This window comes from Pongo pygmaeus, chromosome 1 (genome assembly GCF_028885625.2).
Source record: "Pongo pygmaeus isolate AG05252 chromosome 1, NHGRI_mPonPyg2-v2.0_pri, whole genome shotgun sequence".
Classification (NCBI taxonomy): domain Eukaryota; kingdom Metazoa; phylum Chordata; class Mammalia; order Primates; family Hominidae; genus Pongo; species Pongo pygmaeus.
In genome coordinates, this window is record NC_072373.2 from 46,694,776 (window position 1) to 46,720,643 (window position 25,868).

Below are 25,868 nucleotides of genomic sequence, written 5' to 3' on the forward strand. Positions count from 1 at the left end.
GGCTCGGCAGGCTGGTCCTCGCCTCCGCTCCCGGGGTGCGGGGGTGTGTGATGGGGTGGGGTGGGGGTGGGGGACTTGCGAGTTGTCGTGCGAGGAGGAAAGTTTTCAATATGGCGGCGGGAGCCCCTGGTCCTTTGTGTGGTGGCGGCGTCGGCCCGGAGCGGCCCTCACCTGGGCGCCCCACCCTCCAGACCAGGGCACCCCTCCACCGCCTGGTCCCCGGGCCTCCAGGTGTCCCCCGGGCCGGGGTCAAGAAGGGGGCGGCCAGCGCTGGCTGGGGGCGGGGAGGAGCCGCGGGTCCAGCCCCGGAGCGGATGTGTTCTGGGGGGCGTTAGTGTCTGGGGGACACTTTTGGGGCGCCAGGGGCAGGACGGGCGGCGGTGGGCCCCGATGCCCGCCCGCGCTCCGGAAAGCGCACACTCCCGGCTTCTTCTGGCTCAGCCGCTCGGCTCCCCGGGGAGGCCTGGGCTGTGCTGGTGGGGATGGGGTCCGGGCGAGGCCGTGTTTGTAGGGGAATGTCAGACGGAGAGACCTCCGAAGATTTCGTGCTCGTTTCCCCCGGCCCTCAGCCTCCGGGCGCTGAAAGGCAGTCACCCACCGCAGCCCTTGCAGCCCTTCCAGCCCTGTCTACAGCGCCTCGGGCCTGGGGGCAGTGAGTGAGGGGTGGGTGTTGTTGAAACCATCCGTAACGGCTCCAACGTTCGCTGAGGAGAGCCCGGCCAACTCCTTCCCCCGTGGCCGGAACTGGGTGCGCTCCTACACCCCTGTTTTTTTGCCCACCTTTCGGGAGGGTCTGAGTCCGAGTTGGCCTAAGCGGCGGTTGGACGGGCTGGGACCGTTGGGAATGGGGTTTAACTGCCTTTCCTACTGTTTAAGAATCTTCTCCCACTCTCTTCCCCCACCCCCACTCCTAAGTGGAGGAAGACCCCTTCCCACCCCTTTCTCCCTTCAGCTTGCTTTTTGTAATGACATTTTGAGTTGTAGGGATTCTGTTTGTAATCGTTATGTTTTGGAAAGCTGTTTTCAGGGAGATCCCTGAAAATAAGGCTTCTTAACCCTTCCCTGCCCCAAATTAAAACATGGACACCTACTTTAGTTTTTCTTAAGCAAGTTTGAAAATGGAGATGAAATATATGCTTCAGAAAATAACTGGCCAGCGAATATGAGGGAAATGTTTGAAAATAGATCCATTTCTTACAGCGAAGTGGGCAAGGTTGATTCTTGCTGCTTAAGGGAAGTACGTTTCTCTTAGTGCAAAGAGGCCTGCAGAAGTTATAACAGGGCTGGTTAGAGCCAAGGTTTTAATTCTTGAATAATAGGTCATGTTTCACACTGTAGTAATGTAGCTTTATGTCACATGCTAGGACGGGTGAATATGAATATTGCACATTTGCATAATGGGATTTTATTCAGAAATTGGGTAACTTGACTAAGTTCTTAGTAACCAAAATGTGGGGAGTCAGGTTCCTGGGAGGTGTCCTCCATGTTGGTATTGTGGTATACCAGGGCTGGGGTAAATCCTTTATCTTGTTTTCTTGTCCTTTGCCTTTTAGAGGGCCCTTTTCCTGAAAGGATAGTGTTGCTCTGGTTAGGCTTGGCTACCCATTTCCTCATCTTGGCTAAAATATTAATGGCAATCTTTGCAAAATGTGTGATCGAATTGCCTTTTTCTCACTCTGAATGTCAGACAGACATGATGGCCACCATTTTGTATTGAGAGTGCTACATAGTACAGCCTGAGGAAAGGGGTTAAAGAGGCACCAATAATCTACAAATACAACCAGTACTCTGTTTTGGAGACCTCCTTTGTGTGGAGGGGACTTGTTTCCTCCTTTGTTTAACAAACTCCTTTGCCAAATGGAAAGAGTTTGAGAGTATTTGTTGTTGATATAACCACAAAAAGGGAAATCTTTCCAGAAGTTGTAGCTCTTGAAGAGGGGTCTTGTTGGAACAAAGGCTTCTTAAGAGATGTAAACAGTCTTTGTTTTAGAAACTGTTTTGTTTTTAGGAAAGCTAACTGTGAACAAGTGGTTTCATATAGTTGATACATAGCAACAAAAAAACCCTTCAAGAAGTGTGAAATATTTTCCATGGTGATATATATAATGTCTGTATTTCTGGATGATTTTTGTTCACCGAGTTTTTGGAACACAAATGGTTATATTAGAAGGGGAATTGGGACTATTGGTATTTTACTTGTTAGAAGGTAAGGAGAAGTATAAAACATTTCTGTCTCCTTTTGTTCTTACCTTTGTATCTTTACCAATGGTACTTAATATAGCTTCAGTTTATAGCTGCTTTCTCAGTGAGACTCCCAAACTGCTTGGCTTCTGAAAACTTAGAGTGCTTACATTATTTTGTATATGGCAGCTTAGGGGTTCTCAGAAATTTGAAAATATAGTAAGATAAATGTGAGAAAACGTAATTAAGTCAAGAAGACTATACTTCAATTCTGAGTTTGAAGTTTAATACAAACCTTAGTTTCAAATTATATCAACTATGTAGGATAACCAGGCTTGTTTTCTGGGCCAAAACCTTCTTAAATTTACAATTCATTTGGCTTCTGGTTTTGTCACCTTTAAAATGCAAATTTGTAATTTCCTCCTTGATACTGTACTTAGATGTCTGTTTAAGGACAAATGATATTTTTCCATATCACTTTGTGGTATTTGGAGATGAATAATTTTAAGGGTGTAACTATTAGGCAGAAAAATAGTTGGCTGCTCAGTAAATACTTTTTTGTCTCCCAGATTTTGATAGGAATGTATTTATGGCTTTAGTAACTTATTTTCTTGCTTTCAAATGTCTCACATTTGGACATAGATAGATTCCACAAATTTCTTTTTTTTTTGAGACGGAGTTTTGCTCTTGTTGCCCAGTCCTGGAGTGCAGTGGCTCATCACAGCCTCTGCCTCCTGACCCCAGGTGATCCACCCGCTTCAGCCTCCCAAAGTGCTGGGATTACAGGCGTGAGCCACCGCGCCCGGCCTAGATTCCACAGATTTCTTCTTTGTGCCAGGAGAAGGTTTAAATCAAACTCCAGAGGGCACAAGAGACAAAAATTTTTCAGCTTTAACTTCTTGTGGTTACTAGTTTGATTCCTTCATCTTTATAGCCAAGTGTAAAACTGCCCTTAAATGTTTTAATACAGTCACCATCTTTGAGTGAGCCTATTGGTTCCACTCCTAGAGAAGAGGGAGGAACTTACACACTTCTTTGTATGGTAGAAGTGTTAATGATATGGAGCTCATTTACTCCCTTTCCAGTGTATCATTCTCCCTAATTTGGGGTTTGATTGACTTAGGCCTAACCCTCTCTCTGTTTTCCCTATTTCTTTGGTGTCATGAAATCTTTCCCTACTTGTGGTATCTTTGGCCACTTTAAGCCTTTAACGTTTAGAGAAGAGGCTTATCAGTAGAAACATCCTTGAGCAAAGGAAGAACTTATAACTACTTAAAAAAAACCCTTTTATTGAAATATACCATACAATTCACCAATTTATGATGTGCAATTCAGAGGTTTTTGATATTTTCAGAGTTGTACAACCATCACCACAATCAATTGTAGAACATTTTCATCTCCCTCAAAAGAAACCCTGAACTCACTTGTAACTACTTTTTTTTTCTTTCTTTTTTTTTATTATACTTTAAGTTCTAGGGTACATGTGTACAACATGCAGGTTTGTTACATATGTATACATGTGCCATGTTGGTGTGCTGCACCCAGTAACTCATCATTTACATTAAGTATATCTCCTAATGCTTTCCCTCCCCCCTCCCCCCTCCCCCGACCCCTAACTACTTTTTAAGACAAATTTAGGAATATAATGCCCAGGAGAAAAACCTGGTAGGAGGTTGGATTAAGTCCTACAGTTCCAGGCCACAAATGGTCTACTTTTTTTTTTTTTTGAGAAGGAGTTTTGCTGTTGTCGCCCAGGCTGGAGTGCCATGGCGCAACGTCATGTTGCTCACTGCAACATCCGCCTCCCGGATTCAAGTGATTCTCCTGCCTCAGCCTCCTGAGTAGCTGGGTGGGCATGCACCACCACGCCCGGCTAGCTTTGTATTTTTAGTAGAGACGGGGTTTCACCATGTTGGTTAGGCTGGTCTTGAACTCCTGACCTCAGGTGATCCACCCACCTTGGCCTCCCAAAGTGCTGGCATTACAGGCGTGAGCCACCGCACCCAGGCCACAAATGTCTGCCTTAAAGCAAAAACAAACTTCATTTGTTGTAGTTATTGAATGGGTGTTTAGCTAAATTTGACTTTGCCAGTGGTAAATTGGGCACATTAGTAGCCACAAACATATCTACCCAGTTGTAATTCTTAGTGAACTAATAAACAAAACTTGTAGACTTTAAGAATGTAATGTGAATGATATTGCAAATATGAGTCAGCTAAAGATTTGAGTCCCCACCCCCACTGGAAAAATTTCCTTCCCTTCCTATGGTTATAGGGTATGGTTTTAAACATGCAATCTAAACTTTTAAAAGAGCGAAATGAGTAGAGAATTATCTTTGAAAAGCGTTAATAAGCATTCTCTATTAAAAGCCAGGGCCTGAAATTTCCTTTTTTTTTTTTAAATCTCACTCTGTCACCCAGGCTGGCATGCAGTGTTGCAATCAAGGCTCACTGCAGCTTCCACTTCTTGGGCTCAAGTGCTTCTCCCTCCTCAGCCTCTAATAAATTGTAGGGATGCAGTTTCTCAGTATGTTGCCCAGGCTGGTCTTGAACTCCTGGCTTCAAGCAGTTCTCCCACTTTGGCCTCCCAAAGTGCTGGGATTACAGGCATGGGCCAGTGCACCTGGCCTGAATTATTTTGTTGAGACACTGATAAGAAAAATTAAGAGAAAATTATTAACCCTTAATTTTATTCTTTCTGTTTCTAGGGTAATTTTCTTTATGACCTGTTGGCCTAGACTTAGAGTATTAGAGTATTTCATGTTGATAGATCAGTGAAAAATGTGTTTATTGGTTTACATTTATAAGTGGGTAGAAATCTGCCAGTGGGGGAATTTTCTCTTGGGCAAAAAAATACAGGGCTGGGCGTAGTGGCTCGTGCCTGTAATCCCAGCACTTTTGAGAGGCCTAGGTGGGCGGATCGCTTGAGGTAAGGAGTTCAAAACCAGCCTGGCCGACATAGCGAAACCCTGTCTCTACTAAAAATACAAAAATTAGCTGGGCATGGTGGCGGGCGCCTGAAATCCCAGCTACTCGGGAGGCTGAGGCAGGAGAATCACTTGAACCCAGGAGGCAGAGGTTGCAGTGAGCCGAGATCACTCCATTGCACTCTAGCCTGGGCGACAGGCTCAAAAAAGAAAACAAACACAGCAACAACAACAACAAAAAAAATAGTGTAAACTATTCGATTTAAAAAATCGAACCCTGTTTAAATGCTGTAATGGGACCTTTTTGTAGACTTTTGTAACCTTTCATTGTTGCCTTAATTGGACCCCATTAAGGTTGGCTGTAGAAAAGGATAAGGGAAAGCCCGTGCCCCTAAAATGAAAGTGCTAATTAGGTTTCTGGTGTTCAGGGTTTTTTGAAGCCTATGCGTGTACTTCTTTCCAAATGCCATCTATAGGTTTGAAAAACTACTAACCTAGGAGTACCTTGCTTTCATCCTTGGACAGTCCTCTCAGTGTTGAGATTGTTGTGCAGTTTTTTTTTCTCTAAGAGAATTAGGTATTTTCTGATATACGTGTTATAGTACAGATCATTGGCAGACTCAAAAAAAAAAAAAAAAAGATGGAATGAAGGTTGGGAACTGGAGGGCTACGCATTGTCAAATTTCAGTTTGGGTCTCTTGAAGGGGACTCACCAGAGGGCATACCAACGAGTCTCTTTGGGGTGAGTGGGTGGGTTAGTTGATACCTTGGGAAAGCCATATTCTTGGGCTGCTGCCATTGACTTTTGATTATTTAAAGTTTGAGATACTAATAACTGGATTTATAAAATCCAGATTGTGAGAAACTTGTTTTAGACATAAGAATGGTATGCAATTGAGAAGTATTTCTTAAGTATTTATTAACTGCTATGTCCTTGCATGGAATTAAAGAGGAAAAATTAATATGAAAATTAAATGAAAATTTAATTTTAAATAAAATTGTAAATAAAAATTAAATGAAAAATTAAATTGTACACTTCCACAAATTCCTCCAGAAATGTTTATTTTTCTGTCATTATTAGATGAATTCGTTGAATTTGCTTTTTACAACCAAGTTTATGAACCAGATTAATGAAGAAAAGATGTCTCTAGGACAGTGAGGCATTTCAGTTCCATAATTGTAGGATGTTTGGAACAAAGATGCAGAATTTGACTGAATGCATTCTTTTAAGTCCTCTACCCCCCACCATGATTTAAGACACTCAGACCTTTAACTGTAGACCATCCTTCTTAAAGCACCATCAGCATATATCTTTACACATGGCCTTACAGTCATCCCATATGTGCTGCTGCTGCTTTTTTTTTTAAGCATTTAAGCTTTCTTTCAGATATAAAAACTAATCATTTTGTTCTGCCAGACCCATCACTTCAGGGAGTAAATTAAAAAATTTTATTACGAAAAATGTCAAGCATACACAAAAGTGTAAAGAATAGTTACTTTAGCTATTTTCCTGGGTAGAAGAGCAGAAAGTGGAGTAGCAGCATTGGAGTTGAGAGAAAACTAGGGATCTTCATTTGTAAAGAACAGCTTAGCTTAGCTTTTGTCCTATTCAGGTTATAAGTGACATTTGGGCAATTATGAGGTGAGCTTTCTAGGCTTCAGTCAGTGATGGTCATTTTGCCCAATTAGGTTGGGGATAGTATTTCTCAGTTTTAGTCAATGGCTTTGTTGCTTTGTTACACATTTGTTGGGACATGTCAAGTAACTTGACCGGCTGCAGGTCTGTTGGCACATGGAGGTGTTGGAGTCAGTTGGTGGGTGGAGGGTAGTCTCTGCTAACATCACTTCATTCTTTATCTGTTCATTTTTGTATTGGCCAGACTTTATCTGAACTTTCTTTTCTTAGGAAGGGGCTTCTGGTCAGAGTGGTTATTTAGCCTGACGAAACAGAGCTGACATCAGTAGTAACCAAGAAACAGAATGATGTTCTATCCAGGCATGGTGGCTCTCACCTGTAATTCCAGCACTTTGGGAGGCTCCAGGCAGGAGGATCGCTTGAGGTCAGGAGTTTGAGATCAGCATGGGAAACATAGTGAGACCCTATCTCTACAAAAGACAAAAAATTAGCTGGGAATGGTGCCATGCACCTATAGTCCCAGCTACTTGGGAGGCCAAGGTGGGAGGATGGCTTGAGCTCAGAAGTTCCAGGTTGCGATGAGCCCTGATCACGCCACTGCACTCCAGCTTGGGCAACAGAGCAAGACTTTGTTTCAAAAACAAACAAAACAAAATGGCTGGGTGCAGTGGCTCACGCCTGTAATCTCAGCACTTTGGGAGGCCGAGGCAGGTGGATCATGAGGTCAAGAGATTGAGACCATCCTGGCCAACATGGTGAAACCCTGTCTTTACTAAAAGTACAAAAATTAGCTGGGCGTGGTGGTGCGCACCTGTAGTCCCAAGCTACTTGGGAGGCTGAAGCAGGAGAATCACTTGAACCCGGGAGGTGGAGGTTGCAGTGAGCCGATATTGCACCACTGCACTCCAGCCTGGTGACAGAGCAAGACTCCGTCTCAAAAAACAAAAACAAAACAAAAGTCCCTTTCTGGAAAAGAAGTTTTAGGGAAATGAGAATTTGAAGAGTCTGATGAATTACTTGTTAGATTGTTAGGTTCAATTTAAAAATTAGGTCATCGGGAAATATTTTCTATTAATGTCCCTTAAAATCTAAAGACTTCTCCCTGCTTCCCTGAAATAATAACTTCATTTCTGAGATAGGAGATGCCACCAGGCAGAAGGTCACATAATGACGTTTTAGAACTTGTTGATTTCATTTCACATGGTAATCTCTTGTAAAATGCTGTGAAATTTAACTATTATTTTGCAGGGATAAAAATGAGGTTTATCAAGGGGAATGTATATTTTTATTTATCACGTGTTTTTCTTTTTTAAAAATTACTTTTTTTTTGGGACGGAGTTTCACGCTTGTCGCTCAGGCTGGAGTGCATGCAGTGGCGTGATCTCGGCTCACCGCAACCTCCGCCTCCCAGGTTCAAGTAATTCCTGCCTCAGCCTTCCTGGTAGCTGGGATTACAGGCACCTGCCACCACGCCCGGCTGATTTTGTATTTTTAGTAGAGATGGGGTTTCTCCATGTTGGTCAGGCTGGTCTCGAACTCCTGACCACAGGTGACCCGCCCACCTCGGCCTCCCAAAATGCTGGGACTACAGGCGTGAGCCACCGCGCCGGGCTTAAAATTACTTTTCAAAAGCCAGTTCCTCTATTATGTAAAAGAGGACAGGAGGGGTATTTTCTAGATTTTAAAAAATAGGTGGGTAGAGTTTTCAATCTAGTTACATCATGACCTTGGACAAAGTCATTTTTCTGCAACATATGCTTGTCATCTGCTCTAAGGGGATCTGACACTGACCTAGGGCTACTGTCCAGACTGATTAATTGATGGATTGCAAGGAGCTTAAATCCCAAAGCTTTATTTGCTCATTGCTAAGAAGAGTCTGGGGACAGATTTAGTGAGACAAGGGTTAGTGCCAAGTACACATCCCTCATTTTCCCATATAGTGAAGGGATTTCCCCTTGTCCCCTGGGGACAGAGTCTTGCTCTGTTGCCCAGGCTGGAGTGCAGTGGTGCAATCATAGTTCATTGCAGCCTCGACCTCATGAGCTGAAGCCATCCTCTCAGCTCGGCCTCCTGAATAGCTGGGACCACAGGTATACATGCCACCACACCCAGAATTATTATTTTTTTAGGGACAGGGTCTTGCTGTGTTGCAGGCTGGTTCGAACTCCTGGCCTTAAGCCATCCTCCCACCTCAGCTTCCCACAGTGCTGGAACTACAGGCGTGAGCCACTGCACCTAGCTGTGAAGGGATTGTTTTCTTTTTTTCTTGTTTTGTTGCCCAAACTGTAATGCAGTGGCACAATCACAGATCCCTGCAGCCTCGAACTCCTGGGCTCAAGTGATCCCACCTCAGCCCCCCATTTAGTTGAGATTACAGGCACACACCACCATGCCTGGGTAATTTTTCAAATTTTTTTGTAGAGATGGTGTCTCACTATGTTAGCCAGGCTGGCCATGAAGGGATGTTGTAAAAGTGAAACTTGAAAAGGCAAACCGCACCCCCCACCCCAAAAAAAGGCAAAAACCCATCATCAAAAGAGAGTATAGCCAGCATAGTGGCTCACACCCATAATTCCAGCACTTGGGGAGGCGCAGGTGGGAGGATTGCTTGAGCATAGGAATTTGAAACCAGCCTGGGCACCATAGCAGACCCTATCTGTACAAAAAAAAGACAAAAACCAATCAAACAAAAAAACCCTAGAATATATAGACTATAATCCTTCTATTGGTTTAGACGAAGCTTTTCTGTCCCTGAATCTTTATTTATTTTTTTTGAGACAGGGTCTCACTATGTTGCCAGGCTGGAGTGCAGCATGATGTGATCTTGGCTCACTGCAACCTCTGCCTCCTGGGCTCAAGCCATCCTTCCACCTCAGCCTCCCAAGTAGCTGGGACTGGGACTACAGGTGCATACCATCATGCCCAGCTAGTTTTTGTATTTATTTTAATAGAGATGGGGTTCACCATGTTGCCTAGGCTGGTCTTGAACTCCTGAGCTCAAGCAGTCCGCCCGCCTAGGCCTCCCAAAGTGCTGGGATTACAGGCACAAGCCACCACGCCCGGCCTGTCCCTAAACAGATTAGTGAGATTAACATTTTTTAAAAGGTAGAGCTGTTAAAAATTATTTCAGAAAATTTGCAGATGCATTTGTGTGTCTTATGTAGTGCGTGTATATAGGCAGGAGTTCAGTTTGGTGAGATTTGTATTAAGAAGGGTTTACAGTGATTTAAATTTCCCCCAATATGGGATGACTGTGACGTTGTGGAAGCCCTGCAAATAGAAGGATATTGTACTTACTAACATAATTTAAATAATCTCAATTCATGTCTGACAGGAGGGGTCAATAGTTGAAGTCTAGTAATTTTGCAATTATCCTACTTGTAAAGTGGGGAGAAAAGTAGAAGTGGCAGGAAAAATGTTTACCTAGATCTTTTAAGAAAATATTTTAGGACAAGAGCCACCGTCATATTTTATTTTTATTTATTTATTTATTGAGGTTAATTATATTTAGACTTAAGGAATTAACAAAGGAGCAGGGAGACTAGACCAGGTCCCAGGATTTCTTGACTCCTTGGGGCAGGCCCAGCTACAGCAAGCACAGAGGGAAACATAGGGGAGGGGCAGATAGCAGATTTGGTCTTGAACTTGGAGGGTGGGAAATTGATGATCCCCAGGATGGAAGCAGCAGGAAGAAGTTGTGTCTGAGGAAGGCCTGGGCTGCCCAGAGGGGCAGCCTACCCCTGAACCCCTGGGGCTGTTGCCCAGCGGAAATGGAAACAAGGATCCTCCCCTTAGGGCTGAGGAAAAGGCACTTGGTTCAGTCTCTCCTCCCCTCTTTCCCCATCTGTTGGAGAGATGGGGGTCCTTGCCTCTTTGCCCCTTTGAATGGCCCAGATGCTGGTCCTGATTGAGTCTCTTTAAGAGACTTTTGCTGAACTCATAAGTGGTGATCGTGATAGCATAGGAGGGGATAGACTTGATGATCCAAGGGAGGAAGCCTGCAAAGAGCTCTCTGATGCCCGACTTGGCACAGATCCACCTCTGAGCAACCAGGTAGAGTCCACATCCAGGGATGTCATTTCCACAGCTTCCATCACTCCGAGTGTGGCCTGGTGTTGAGTCTTCATCACGACAAAGGTTAGGGTCAGCACTGTAGCCAGCATCATGGTGATGCTGCCAGCTGCAAAGCTGACTCCCATGGTTGTCATGGGACCATGGAGGTCCTTTGGTCTGAGCCCATTCAGCCAGCTCTTCACTAACTCGTAGCTGAACCAGTACAGGGCTGAGAAGGGCACATCTCAAAGGAGAGTAGGGCCCCGGCACAGCCACAGTGAGCACCAACCACTCTAAGCCACCGGAGCTCAAACACAGGTACCAGCACATAGTATAACATATGCTGAACCTGCAGCTTTGTCTGCATAAGCTCCAGGGCACTGATGATTGCAGTGATAGTGCCAGGGTGGGCCAGCACACCAGCTACCAAGGTTATGTAGAGGTAAGGGCTCAGCCACACAGGCAGGCCTTGAGTTGGTTGTAGGCAGTGAAGTAGTTGGTGGTAGCTGGCACAGTCATCACCAGGGTGGCTGGGAGGCCACTCCACAGGGTCCTGGTGCCCTTGTGCCTCAAAATCTTCACAGAGGCATCCATGGTGCCAGTGAAGCTGGTAGGGTCTTAAAACCAGGTGGCACAGCGGGGACAATTTGGTCATAGGTACAGAGGCTCCAGGACACCATTGTAGTACGGGATTGGAAAGAGGAGGGCAGCTTGGCATAAGAGAGGCTCTGAAGTCTGGAGGAAGGTGTCAGCTCACTGGCCACCAGTGGGCACTGAGACTGCAAATGGACCTTCCACCATGTCCAGGGGTGTCATGAGGAAGGAGGTGACCACAGCCCTTGAAACCTGAGACCACCATTTGTTGGAGGGAGCTAATGCCCCCAGAGTCCTGTCCGTCATCTTGCAGCTTCAGTCCTAGCTTTAGATTGGTGCTTGTACAGTGCAAGGCTGGTCAGGCCCATTCCAGCTCTGTGGCCTCACCTTGCACCAAGACTGACTCCCTGTATTTTACTCCCTATATTTTATTATTTACCAACAATTAGACAATCTTATTTAAAAAAAAAAAAAAAAGCTAATTAGGACCCCTATGTAATCATATAAACTTAAATTTCCCAGTTTTTTATTCAAATATATCTTCTGTTATTGGACCTCATAACATTGCCTCTTAGGTAAACCCATGTAGAGAGTAGTCCCCTCTTTTTTTTTTTTTTTGAGATGGAGTCTTGTTCTGTTGCCTAGGTTCGAGTGCAATGGTACGATCTCAGCTCACTGCAACCTCTGCCTCTGGGTTCAAGCGGTTCTCCTGCCTCAGCCTCCTGAGTAGGTGGGATCACAGCGACGTGCCGCCACGCCCAACTAATTTTTGTATTTTTAATAGAGATGGGGTTTCACTGTGTTAGCCAGGCTGGTCTCAAACTCCTGACCTCAGATGATCTGTCTACCTCAGCCTCCCAAAGTGCTGAGATTGCAGGTGTGAGCCACTGCGCCCAGCCTCTAGTAGTCTCCTCTTATCTGCAGAAAGGAAAACCTTGGATAGAATTTGTCAACCGCTGTCCAAAAATAGGTGAGGACAGTACAATAAGACATTTTGAGAGAAAGACTACATTCATGTAATTTTATTATTATTTTTTATTATTTATTTTTTGGAGACAGAGTCTCACTCTGTCCCCCAGGCTGGAGTGCAGTAGTGTGATCTCGGCTCACTGCAACCTCCGCCTCCTGGGCTCAAGCGATTCTCTTGCCTCAGCCTCTTGAGTAGCTGAGACTACAGGCACCTGCTACCACGCCCAGCTAATTTTTGTATTTTTAGTAGAGATGGGGGTTTTACCATGTTGGCCAGGCTGGTCTCGAACTCCTGACCTCAAGTGATCTGCCCACCTCAGCCTTCCAAAGTTCTGGGATTACAGGTGTGAGCCACCGCACCCGGCCCCATGTAACTTTTATTACAGTGTATTGTTTAATTGTTATTGTTAATCTCTTACTGTGCCTAATTTATAAGTTAAATTTTATCATAGGTACGTATGTATAGGAAAAAACATAGTATATATAGGGTTTAGTACTTGCTATCCATGGTTTCAGGCATCCGCTGGGGGTCTTGGAATGTATCCCTCCACATAAGGATGGGGACTACCATATACTACATTTCTTTCTATTGTGACTTTAATGTGGATTTTTTGGTCTTGAATCAGTCACTTAATACTGCTTTCTAAATGTATTAAGACACTCCCCAATGGTATATGTACCATTTAAAATTGTCAAATGCTTAGGTATTTTTGTTAGGAGTAGATAGCTAGGCTAAGATTTCTTTTCCCAGCTATGTACTTTATGTGCCCTTAGGCAGATTTTTGTGCATTTTTGAGTTAATTTTTGCCATCTCACTGGCTTGACCAAATTGTAATGTTCAGAGAACTAAAGCCTAAACTTAGTGTGTTTCAAGCACTTGATTGGAACTTTTCATTAAGCACATATTCTTATGGGGCATCATACTACAGGCTACAGATACTGAAACATTTTAATACTACTCTAATCACATAACCCCAGAAACAAAGAACAAATCCCTATCAAGCCCACATAATTACAAGGTCTTTAAGGCAGGATCCTCCCAATTTTCTGTGGTTATACCAACTCATCATTTGGTGATATTTAAACCAGATGGTAATATCTCATCCTTGCCAGGCTTTAACTTGGAAGAGATGGGAGGTAGGATCCCTTAGGATTTGTATTCTGTTATCTTTTTATTTATAGGACAGTGGGGAAAGGGGTGGATATAAGAGAAGTTTATACAGTGAAATTTGAGTATTACCTCCACTTTGTAAAATTCCAGGTCTTTAAACTTTTCCCTGTCTCAGAGAGGCTCTCATCCAATATGATGCATTTTGGACAAATTGAGAACAGCCACCAAATTTTCCAGTGGGAGGCTGGCTTCAGGGATTTGTGGTAGAGTATGGGTTTGGGGCTTTTAAAGATTGTACTTGGTAGCAGCCCATTCTTCTGGGTTCCTCTATAACTACTGTTTTTCTCTGGCAACCTTGTGGCTTTTCCCATCTTCCATTTCTAAAATATATTTTTGATTTATAGAATATATAGTTGCTCATCAAGATTTTCTTTGACAAGAACAAAGTTTAGAATTTGATTTAGGATTCTAAGATAATTTGGTTTTGAGGGGTAACATTAGCCAGCTAGGAAATGAAAACTGCAAGAGAATAGAGATTTTGTGGAAAGAATACTAGAGTAGGAATCAAAATGTTGGGTTTCTGGCATGTGTTCCATTATTTCCATGTTATCCTTGAGCTCCTAACCTTAAGGAGGGTCATGACTATTTTCAGAGCTTCATTCTGTTAACCTGTCTGTAAAATGGGCAGCTTAAAATATCAGCCCTTCTTTACATAGTGAGGCCCAAAGAGGGAAGGAATCTTGCCCAAATCCTGGTAGAGCCAGATTTGAACTTAGGCTGTGCAGGTCCTCAGTTACTGCTCTTAACTACTGCATTGCCTTTTATATAACCATAGTAATGATACAATTGTGATTTCATGAGAGGATTAATGGGAAATTATGAATCTATTATTTTTGCTTATATACTTTGTATCCTGGTAGGTTCAGCAAAACAAAAACAAAAGCAACATATTTGTTGGTTTTTGCTGCTAAGGCAGATCCATTTTATAGAAAAGGAAACAAACTGAGCTTGAGAGACGTGACTTGCCTAAGGTGACACAGCCTTGAAAGGACAAATTGGATGTTGCAAACCATGGCTCTTTAGTCCCAAGTTCAGTGTTCTTCTAATTTAATATATAATGGCTCCCTTCATAGATCCCAGAAATTAGCCTGCTTCTCTCTTTCATCTCCCCTTACAGTCTCTTTTTTTTTGAGAGGGAGTCTCGCTGTGTCACCCAGGCTGGAGTTGGAGTGCAATGGCACGGTCTTGGCTCACTGCAACCTCTGCCTCCTGGGTTCAAGCGATTCTCCTGCCTCAGCCTCCAGAGCAGCTGGGATTACAGGCACCCGCCACCATGCCCGGCTAATTTTTTTTGTATTTTTAGTAGAGACGGGGTTTCACCATGTTGGCCAGGCTGGTCTCAAACTCTTGACCTTGTGATCCACCCACCTCGGCCTCCCAAAGTGCTGGGATTACAGGCGTGGGCCACTGTGCCCGGCCTACAGTCTTTTTTTGACCGTGGTCTTCTCTCTCTTCCTTCTGGCCACCCAGACTTGAATTCATTAATAACAATAGTAAGCTGCATGTAAACAGTTATCAAAGTACCATTTAGATTTGTGTGTTTTATCTACTTATCAGTATTTATGAACTTAGCCCCTTCATATACTGTTTGTTGGCTCATTTATATGTAAACTCCTGGCTCATCAACTCCAGTGACCACTCAGCTTCACATTGGAAGAGTATTTAGGACTTGGGGCTCCCTATATAAATGTGCCTCTGCCTCCCATCAAAGTCATTCTGGGGTTCATCCCAGAATAACTGAATTAGAATCTCAGGTGGGCCTAAGTGTTTGAATTTTAAAAAGCTCCTCCGGAAGCGCTGCTAGGTTTGAGACCCAGTAATTTCATGACAGGTTTAGGCAGCTAATATGAGGAATTCTCAAAAAAAAAAAAAAAAAAAAATCTAAACACCAAAATCCCTCAAAATATAGAAAACAAAATAAAAATAAAAAAGAAAGAAAAAATAAGAATTATCTTACCTGTTGACTTCAAATTAATCAGTAATTTCTCAGTTCTACTGCAGAAAACTGGGCAATTCTTTTTATCAACTCTGTTGAATGAAGAAATGAATTGAGTCCTTGGAGCTGGTTGTGGTCTCAATTCAGTACTTATTATTGATATGTCAGTAAGTGCATTGTGTTAAAGTCCTAGGTGGCTCATGCCTGTAATCCCAGCATTTTGGGAGGCTGAGACGAGGTCAGTAGTTCAAGACCAGCATGGCCAATATGGTGAAGCTCCGTCTCTACTAAAAATATAAAAATTAGCTGGGCATGGTGGCACGCACCTGTATTCCCAGCTACTTGGGAGGCTGAGGCAGAAGAATTGCTTGAACCTGGGAGGCAGAGGTTGCAGTGAGCCGAGATCACGCCACTGCACTCCAGCCTGGGTGACAGAGCAAGACTCCATCTCAAATAAATAAATTTAAAAAATATAAATAAAGAAACTCATAATTGACTGGTGAGAAAGATTAGCAAGTATGATGTATGCAAGGAATAGAAGTTATGTACTGAGTGGTTAAAGGTTGGGGGTATATGGAGGTGGATGAGAGGGAGCTGTCTGGGAAGGCTTTGCTTCACTTGGATTAGAGTAGGGTTGCGGGAGGAAATAGGTGTGTAGAATGAGAATGAGGGTCATGACATCCTCCTACAAAACAACAATATTCAAGGAAGGAAGAGAATTTGGTTGGAGGTACCAGGAAATGTGTTGTTAGGAAGCTAAGGAGAAAATAGTTAAGTTCATTGTTTGTATTTCAGACTTAGGTGGCTTAATGGTGATATTTCTGAAGTCTCAACTTTAGACCCAGCTGTAAAACCCTGGAAAAGTAGATAATTACAGTTTTTATAGAGTATATCCCATTGATACCAGGCAGCCATTCAAAAGAAAACCAGTTTTATCAGGCTGCAAGTTCCTCATATTTTAGGCTAAAGTGGGTTATCTTTCAAATCAAATTTACTTTGGACTATGGCAATAAATTTGAAAGAAGTAAAGCATTTGATAATACCAGCGCTACTACAGTCACACAGCATAGTCTGAAATATATCATAGGGTAAGTTTCTTTTAAGATCTTTTGACATACTTTTATCTACCATCCTAAATTGAGCATGCCTATGTATTATTAGTACATCCTTATCTCTTTAAAGTAGGAGATCTAGCCTTGAAGCTTGGTCAGTGTCTTAGTTCATTTGTGTTGATATAACTATATCTGAGACTGGGTAATTTATAAATAATAGAAATTTATTTCTTGCAGTACTGGAGACTGGGAACTCAAGATCAAGGCGCTGTCAGGTTTGATGTCTTGTGCTGGCCTGGTCTCCACTTTCAAGATGGTGCCTTTAATGCTATGTGGAAGGGCAAAAGGGGCCTAGGGTGTAGGTTCTTGCAACTCTTTTATTTATTTATTTATTTATTTTTTCTTTGAGACAGTCTCACTCTGTCACCCAGGCTGGAGTTCAGTGGCGCAATCTCGGCTCACTGCAATCTCTGCCTCCCAGGTTCAAGCAATTCTCCTGCCTCAGCCTCCCGAGTAGCTGGAATCACAGGTGTGTGCCACCACACCCAGATAATTTTTGTATTTTTAGTAGAGACGGGGTTTTGCCATGTTGACCATGCTGGTCTCAAACTCCAGACCTCAAGTGATCTGCCCACCTCGGCCTCCCAAAGTGCTGGGATTACAGGCGTGAGCCATGGTGCCTGGCCTAATTTTTGTGTTAAATATGTTTTGTAGAGATGAGATTTTGCTGCCTTGCCCAGGCTGGTCTCAAACTTCCAGGCTCAAGCAATCCGGTTGGTTGGCCTCCCAAAGTGCTGGGGTTACAAGCATGAGCCACTGCATTTGGCCTACCTTTCATTCATTCATTCATTCATTCATTTATGAGACAGAGTTTCACTCTTGTTGCCAAGGCTTGGGTGCAGTGGCGTGATCTCGGCTTACTGCAACCTCTACCTCCCGAGTTTGAGATTCTCCTGCCTCAGCCTCCTGAGTAGCTGGGAATACAGGTGTGTGCCACCACACCCAGCTAATTTTTTGTATTTTTAGTAGAAACAGGGTTTCTCCATGTTGGTCAGGCTTGGTCTCGAACCCTCGGCCTCAGGTGATCTGCCCACCTCGCTGGTCTCGAACTCCAGATCTCAAGTGATCTGCCCACCTCGGCCTCCCAAAGTGCTGGGATTACAGGCATGAGCCACTGCACTCAGCCTTATTATTATTTTTTAGAGATGAGGTCTTGTGTTTCCCAGGCTGGAATGCAGCAGCGCCACTGTAGCTCACTGCAGTAGATGGGACTACAGGCACGTGCCAATATGTCTGGATAATGTTTTAACATTTTGTAGAGATGGTATCTCACTGTGTTGCTCAGGCTTGCTTCTCTTGCTCTCTCTCTCTCTCTCTGTCTTAAGCCTCCCAGGTAGGTGGAACTACAGGTGCATGCTACCATGCCTAGCTAATTTAAAAAAAAAATTTTTTTTTGTAGGGTCCCGCCGTGGTGCTCCGGCTGGTCTTGAATTGTCTTAATTCCTTTCCTTTCCTTTCCATTCCCCTTTCCCCTCCCCTACCCTTCCCCCTTCCCCCTTCCCCTCCCCTACCCTTCCCCCTTCCCTTCCCCCTTTCTCTCCCCCTCCCCTTCCCTTCTCACTTCTCTTCCCCTTCCCTTCCCCTACCCTCCCCCTTCCCCTCCCTTCCCTCTCCCCTTCCCTTTCCCTTTCCCTTCCCCTAACCTTCTCATTACCCTCCCCCTTCCCCACCCCTCCCTCTCACCTTCCCTTCCCCTTTCCTTAACTTTCCCATTACCCTCTCCCTTGCCTTCCTTTCCTCCTCCCCTACCTTCTGCCTCCTCTCCCCCTCCCTTCCCCTCGAATCCCTTCTCCCTTCCCTCTCCCCTCCCCCTTCCCCTCTTCCCTTCTACTCCCCTCCCCTGCCTTCCCTCCCCTTCCCCTCTTCCCTTCCCCTCACCTCCCCCATTTCTCTTCCCTTCCCTTTCTCTTTTTCTCTTTCTCTTCCCTTCCCTTTCTCTTTTTCTCTTTCTCTTCCCTTCCCCTTTCCCCTTCCCTTTCTCTTTCCTCCTTTCCTTTCCTTTCCTTTCCCCTTTTCCTTTCTCCTTTCCTTTTCCCTTTGCCTTTCCCTTTCCCTTTCCTGTGGAGCCTCGCTCTGTCACCCAGGCTGGAGTTCAGTGGCACCATCTCAGTTCACTTGTCTCGGCTCACTTTGCAACCTCTGTCTCCTGGGCTCAAGTGATTATCGTGTCTCAGCCTCCCCAGTAGCTGGGATTATAGGCGCCCACCACCGCGTCCTGCTAGTTTTTGTATTTTCAGTAGAGATGGGGTTTCACCATGTTGGTCAGGCTGGCCTCGAACTCCTGACCTCAAGTGATCCACCCGCCTTGGCCTCCCAAAGTGCTGGGCTTACAGACATAATGAGCCACTGTGCCCGGCCCTTCTTTCTTTAATACAATTGCAAATGTGTCATCTTTAGATGGGATATTGACACAACAAAGATTTTACCATCTTGTAGTATTTTTTGAGGCTCAGACTGATTTTTAGTCTCACTTCTGATCGTTTCCTGACCCTGATGTTGAATCTCCAGGCGTGTGTTTACAGATCTAATGAGGCCTTAAAGTTAGGGTGTGGGATGTTTAAGCTTCCCCTGCCCTTAGTGCCCAGGTAGGTTTGGGTGTTGCTTAGGCAAGGTTGGGGTCAGAGTCCAACCTCTTTCCCAAATCCCTTCCCCCTGACAGACAGATCATTTTCGGAATCTTTTTAAAGTATGTAATCCTTTCTTAACCTTGGCAGCCTCACTTTTCTGCCAGCAATTTTTTCTTCCCTGGATTCTAGGTATGGAAAAAAACACAATGAAAACTAGTTACTAAAAACCTCCTTGGAAAAACTGTGAAATTACATATACTTGATTACAGCATGGCTTGGTATAGGCATGCTGAAGTAATATGTGCACCAATTATAATTGATGTAGGGGGAAGGATCTGAAATTTCTTCTCATCCCATTCAGTGATTGAAGTATCATAAAATGTCTGTGATTGACATGAAAGAAATAATGCTTTCCTGTTTAGAGGACCTACCAATACCAATACCAATACCAATACAATACAGATCATTATTATTACCAAGTTTTATTAAAAGTGGTGAAAGAGGAATTTAATGTGACTAATGCTTAAACAGTAAATGCCATGGTATATCCCTTTATTACTACTATATTTTTATTTAATAATATTCCATAGAAACAGTGCTTTGCATTCCCAAGTATTTAATATTCAGAAGCTAAAATAATCTTTGAAACAAGTTCTTTAAAACTGATAGCTTTCACCGTGGCCTATCTGTAAAAGTTATAGTACAAGTTCTCATTCCTTGGTACTTATTTTTAATAATGACTATTAAAAGTCCACATGATTGCATTGGTATTTTCAGGGTCTTTTTGGTGATAGGACTTTAGGGAAGACTGGGTTGACCCAGGTATAACTTTTCTAAAAATGTTGACATTGTAAAAATAGGTGGTCAGTAAATCACTATTAGTGAATGGAGAATACACTTGAAGGGGCTGTGTTTTAAATCTGGATGGAAAGAGTTCTTTGGAAGGACAGATTGTATGGGGTGATCTGCAGGGCGTTCAATAGGGCAGTTACTTCCAGGGTGTGGGCCGAGAACCCTTGGAGGGTTCCCAAGACCCTTTCAGTGGATCCAAGAAAACTCCCCCCTTTCAACTAAATATCTGTGAGAGGCCAGATTTACTTCACATAATTTTTTTTTTTTTTTGAGACAGAGTCTCACACTGTTGCCCGGGCTGGAGTGCAATGGTGGTGTGATCTTGGCTCACTGCAACCTCCACCTCCCGGGTTCAAGTGATTCTGCCTCAGCCTCCCAAGTAACTGGGATTACAGGCGCCCGCCACCATGCCCAGCTAATTTTTTGTATTTTTTTTTTTTTTTTAAGTAGAGACAGGGTTTCACTATGTTGGCCACGATGGTCTCGAACTGACCTCGTGATCCACCCGCCTTGGCCTCCCAAAGTGCTGGGATTACAGGTGTGAGCCACTGCACCCGGCCTACTTCACATACTTTTAACCAAAACAATATACCACACCTGATTGGAGAAGAAATTAAAACCCAGTTTATTTCTATTAAACCAGACATTAAAGAGATTTGCAAAATAATACAATGCATTACAGATTAAAGAGATTAACTCATTTTTAAAATGTTTCAGTTTTAATTTTTAATGTGATAATCTATAGATACAATCCATGTAAATTAACATTCTTTGAGGTCCTCAATTTTTAAGATTTTAAAGGACTCCTAAGGACAAAACGTTGAGTTATTGCAGTATTAAAAAGGGAAACTTGGTCGGATGGGTGGCTCACACCTGTAATCTCAGCACTTTGGGAGGCCAAAGGTTGGAGTATCCCTTGCGCCCAAAAGTTTGAGACCAACTTAGTCAACATAGCAAGACTCTGACTCTACAAAAAATTTCTTTAAAAAATTAGCCTGATGTGGTGGCATGCATGTATACTTGGGAGACTGAGGTGAGAGAATTGCATGAGCCCTGGAGTTTGAGGCTGCAGTGAGCTATGATTGTGCCACTGCATTCCAGCCTAGGGACAGAGCAAAATCCTGTCTCAAAAAGAAAAAAAAAAAAAAAAGGGAAACTTGATTCTGCAAAGAAATGACTCAGTAGGAGTAGAGCTAAGATCTTAGCTTTTTGTATATTTAGAGACGGAGTTTCTCCATGTTGGTCAGGCTGGTCTAAGATCTTAGCTTTTTGTATATTTAGTAGAGACGGGGTTTCTGCATGTTGGTCAGGCTGGTCTCGAACTCCTGACCTCAGGTGATCCACCCACCTCGACCTCCCAAAGTGCTGGGATTACAGGTGTGAGCCACCACGCCCGGCCAATATGTGTATTTTCTAAAACTTCAGTAATAAGCCTTACATTTGTATTAAAATTATTTTAAATCTATTCTGTTGCTTAGCTTTTGCCCCCAGTAAGAGAACATGCAGTCAAGAAGTTTTGTATAGTGGGCACACAGGAAATGGCATGGTATTAGGTTGGTGCAAAAGTAATTGTGGTTTTTGCCATTTTTGCATTTTTGCTTTAATGGCAGAACTGCGATTACTTTTGCACCAACCTAATAAATGTGAAATACTGCTATCATGGAACCATACCTAGGTTTGCTGGCTACAGTGTTAACTTTTACAGTATACAAGTTCAATTCCATTGCCATCCCAGCAGCTCTACTCTCAGTGTGTCTGCCTTTACCCTTGAACTATATATCTAAAAAAAAATCTTAGAAGCTCTTTAAGCATGGAAATCTAACAATATGTGCTCTTATTTTAAAAAGCAAGGTTGGATTGGGTGTGGTGGCTCACACCTGTAATCCCAGCACTTTGGGAGGCCAAAGTGGAAAGGATCGCTTGAGGCCAGGAGTTTGAGACCAACCTGTGCAACATAGTGAGACCCCCCACCCCCTGTCTCTTAAAAAAAAAAAAAATTAGCTGGTCATGGTGGTGTGCACCTGTAGTCCCAGGTACTCTGGAGGCTGAGGTGGGAGGATCACTTGAGCCCAGGAGATTGAGGCTATAATGAGCCAAGTTTATGCCATTGCACTCCAGCCTGGATGACCTTGTCTCTTAAAAAACAGAAACAAAAACAAACAAAAAACAAGCCTGCATTAGGCCACTTGGAAACGAAAGCTTTGCAACATGAATATTTTCCTAAGAAAAACCAGCACTTTTTTTTGTTGTTGTTGTTGTTAATTGGGAGTCTTGCTCTGTTGCCCAGGCTGGAATGCAGTGGTGCAATCTCTGCTCACCGCATCATCTGCCTCCTGGGTTCAAGCAATTCTCGTGCTCTGCCTCCTGAGTAGCTGAGACTACCGGTGTGCACCACCACACCGAGCTAACTTTTGTATTTTTAATAGAGACTGGGTTTTGCCATGTTGGCCAGGCTGCTCTCGAACTCCTGACCTCGTGATCTGCCCGCCTTGGCTTCCCAAAGTGCTGAGATTACAGGCATGAGCCACCACACCTTCCCAAAACTAATATTTTTTGACCATTTACTTAAATAAAGTAAAGTAAATGTTGTCTAAGGGTTCTACCTGTATTATTTTACTTAACTCTCACAATTATCCCTTTATTCACATACGTAAGGTACAAGGAACTTAACCTAGTACAAAGCCATACAGTAGTACTAGGATTTGAACCCAGGCAGTGTGACTTGAGAATCTGTCCTTTTTGACATCTATTTTGATGTACAAGGTAAAGGTAAATGGCCTCACTGTGTTTTAAAAAAAATGACCATCGGAGAAATAACAATGAGAAAATATAGAGGAGGTTAAAATGGGGAAATACAGAGGAGGCCTTTAACCTGTGTTAAAGTGGCTATGATAAAATGTGCTAGTTGACAATTACATGCCAACTAGGGTTAGACTGGAAGGATAGGGTCCTTAAAGGTAAGTAAGGTTTAGAGGTCAGATGCTCCTTGAAAGTTGAGGTTGCAGCACTTTTTGTATAGCAAAATTCATATTTCAGTGGTCAGAACTTAACATAATTATAATTGTTACTTTTACTTTACAATTTAATGAAAAAAACCTTTATATTTGTAAAATCAGTTCTCACCATAGTCCTAAAAGGTAGTCTGTACTTTTTTTTTTCTTTTGAGACAGGCTCTCACTTTGTCATCTAGGCTGGAGTGCAGTCTTTGCCTCCCAGGTTCAAGCAATTATCATGCCTCAACCTCCTGAGTAGTTAGGATGACAGGTGTGCGCCACAATGGCTGGCCAATTTTTGTATTTTTTGTAGAGACTTGATTTTGCCACGTTGGCCTGGCTGGTCTTGAACTCCTGGCCTCAAGGCCTGTCTGGGCCTCCCAAAGTGCTGGGATTACTGGCGTGAGCCACCGCTCCTGGCCCTGTTTGGAAGACCTTGAATGCAATTCTTTGTCGTACAAAACTTTTCTGATAGACACCTATCAGTGAGTGGCAATTAGACTCCATCAGGGGCTCTCATAAATAGTTAACTCTGCTTGTCTTTTATAGGAGTTTACAATGGTTGTGATAGACCTGGTTCTACCTTTTGCATTTGTGCAGGTGTTTTAAGGGCATATTACTGACCTAAAACCATTTACTTGATGAGAAAGTGTTCTTTTATGTTTCATATATCTGTTATTCTGATGTTTATATTAAAGTTAAATTTTGTCATCCTCGCCTGAAAGATTTGCTAACTTGCAAGTGTATTTATTCTATGATGACTGGGTTTCATAGAACATATACAATTAAAGCAATGCTTTGGTCCTTAGTTGATGTTATTCTTGGTAAACTAACAAGAATGTGCTTTTGTGACACTGATTTCTAATTGGTTTTGTCTGCAGGGAGTTAGAGCCAACTTTCGTAGCCTCTGTAGAGCATATACTTTTTCATTTTGCCAATTATCAGATCTCAAAATGACAGCCTTTCTATAATTAGAAGGATAAAAACAGTATTCTAATATATTAAATATGTGGATGTTAATAGCAGATCCTCTACAGAGTGAATTTTCCTGGCATTTTTTGGAAAAATCTTCAGCATCTTTTGAAAGTTGTTCTCACAGTGGTTGACTTTATTTTTTAAACATTTCTCTCAGTTAAATCTGCTTTTAGTTGTTGTTAAGTTAATGCTGGCACTGAGGAAAATGTTTACCTGATGTTTCTCAGGCCTCTGAGGATTTTGAAGCTTCAACTTTCTACTTAATTGCCTTCCTAAGGAATACATTTTTGAGTCCTAAGGAAACTAATTGAACTTCTCTCTTTTTTTTTTTTTTTGAGACAGAGTCTCGCTCTGTCCCCAGTCTGGAGTGCAGTGGTGTGATCTTGGCTCACTGCAAGCTCCGCCTCCTGGGTTCACACCATTCTCCTACCTCAGTCTCCCGAGTAGCTGGGACTACAGGCGCCTGCCACCACGCCTGGCTAATTTTTTGTATTTTTTTTTAGTAGAGACGGGGTTTCACGGTGTTAGCCAGGATGGTCTCGATCTCCTGACCTCATGATCCGCCTGCCTCGGCCTCCCAAAGTGCTGGGATTACAGGCATGAGCCACTGCACCCGGCCTGAACTTTTAAATAATAAGGTTCTTGTACTTTATCTTGTAAGGGTTAAAATAAAACCATTTTCAAGTTTTTTTGTTTGTTTTTTTGAGACAGTCTTGCTCTGTCACCAGGCTGCAGTGCAGTAGCATGATCATGGCTCACTAAAGGATTGACCTCCTGGATTCAATTAATCCTCCCACCTCAGCCTCCTGATTAGCTGGGACTACAGATGCATGCCACCATGCCTGGCTAACTTAATTTTTTTTTTGTAGAGACAGAGCCTCAATATGTTTCCGAGTCTAGGCTGGTCTCTTCTCTTTTCTCTTCTCTTCTTTTCTTGTCAGACAGAATCTTGCTCTGTCACCCAGGCTGGAGTGCAATGGCGCAATCTCCACTCACTGCCACCTCCGCCTCCTGGGTTCAAGTGATTCTCCTGTCTCAGCCTCCTGAGTAGCTGGTTATAAAGAATGAGAGAGGTATTTTATCAGGCATGCGCCACCACGTCCGGCTAATTTTTGTATTTTTATTAGAAATGGGATTTCGCTATGTTGGCCAGGCTGGATTCAAACTCCTGACATCAGGTGATCCGCCCGCCTTGGCCTCCGAAAGTGCTGTGATTACAGGCATGAGCCATCACGCCCAGCCCCTAGGTTGGTCTTGAGCTCTCAGGCTCAAGCAGCCCTCCCCCTTTTGGCCTCGCAAAGTGTGAACCCCACTACACCTGGCTTACTTTCAAGTTTTGAAAGTAAAGGAAATTAAAATAATCTCAGCGAGGAATTTATATGGAACTGCATGTAATCTACAAATTCTTGTTACATCTAGTTAGTATGAAAAGGCTGTTTTATGTTAGAAAAAGTGATTTATGATCAGTTTTATTGGTAGGGAGTACAAGTTTTACTTTTTGGCCAGCTTACATTATATTCCTTTTAGACACTTAAGCATCAAGTTAAACTTTATCACAACGTTTCTAAGTGGGGATTTGGATTATTTATTTGGCTACATAACTTGAAGATTATTTTTCAAAATTTTCACCTTAGAAGCTTTATTATGATCTCTTGTATTTACCTTTCATAATGGCTTCCCCTACCCCCCCATTTAAAAGTCATGGCTTGGCTTCTGCCATGCCTCACACCTGTAATCCTGGCACTTTGGGAGGCCTAGGTGTGAGGATTGCTCGAGCCCAGGAGTTCAAGACCAGCCTGGGCAACATAGCGCGAGACCTCATCTCTACTTAAAATGAAAAGAAAAAAAAATTCGTGTCCCATTGTGGACAGACTTTGCCAAAGGTATTTTAGTTCCATATGAT

The 25,868-nt window shown here is 43.3% G+C and overlaps 1 protein-coding gene and 1 pseudogene across 2 annotated transcripts in view; one reads left to right on the forward strand and one right to left on the reverse strand.

The window, feature by feature from the left end:
- The window catches only part of KDM5B (lysine demethylase 5B), an 83,243-nt gene that overhangs the window by 3,224 nt on the left and 54,151 nt on the right, over window positions 1–25,868 (forward strand). The gene's annotated exons all lie outside the window — the stretch shown is intronic.
- Window positions 250–13,841, reverse strand: LOC129010961 (probable mitochondrial glutathione transporter SLC25A39; annotated as a pseudogene).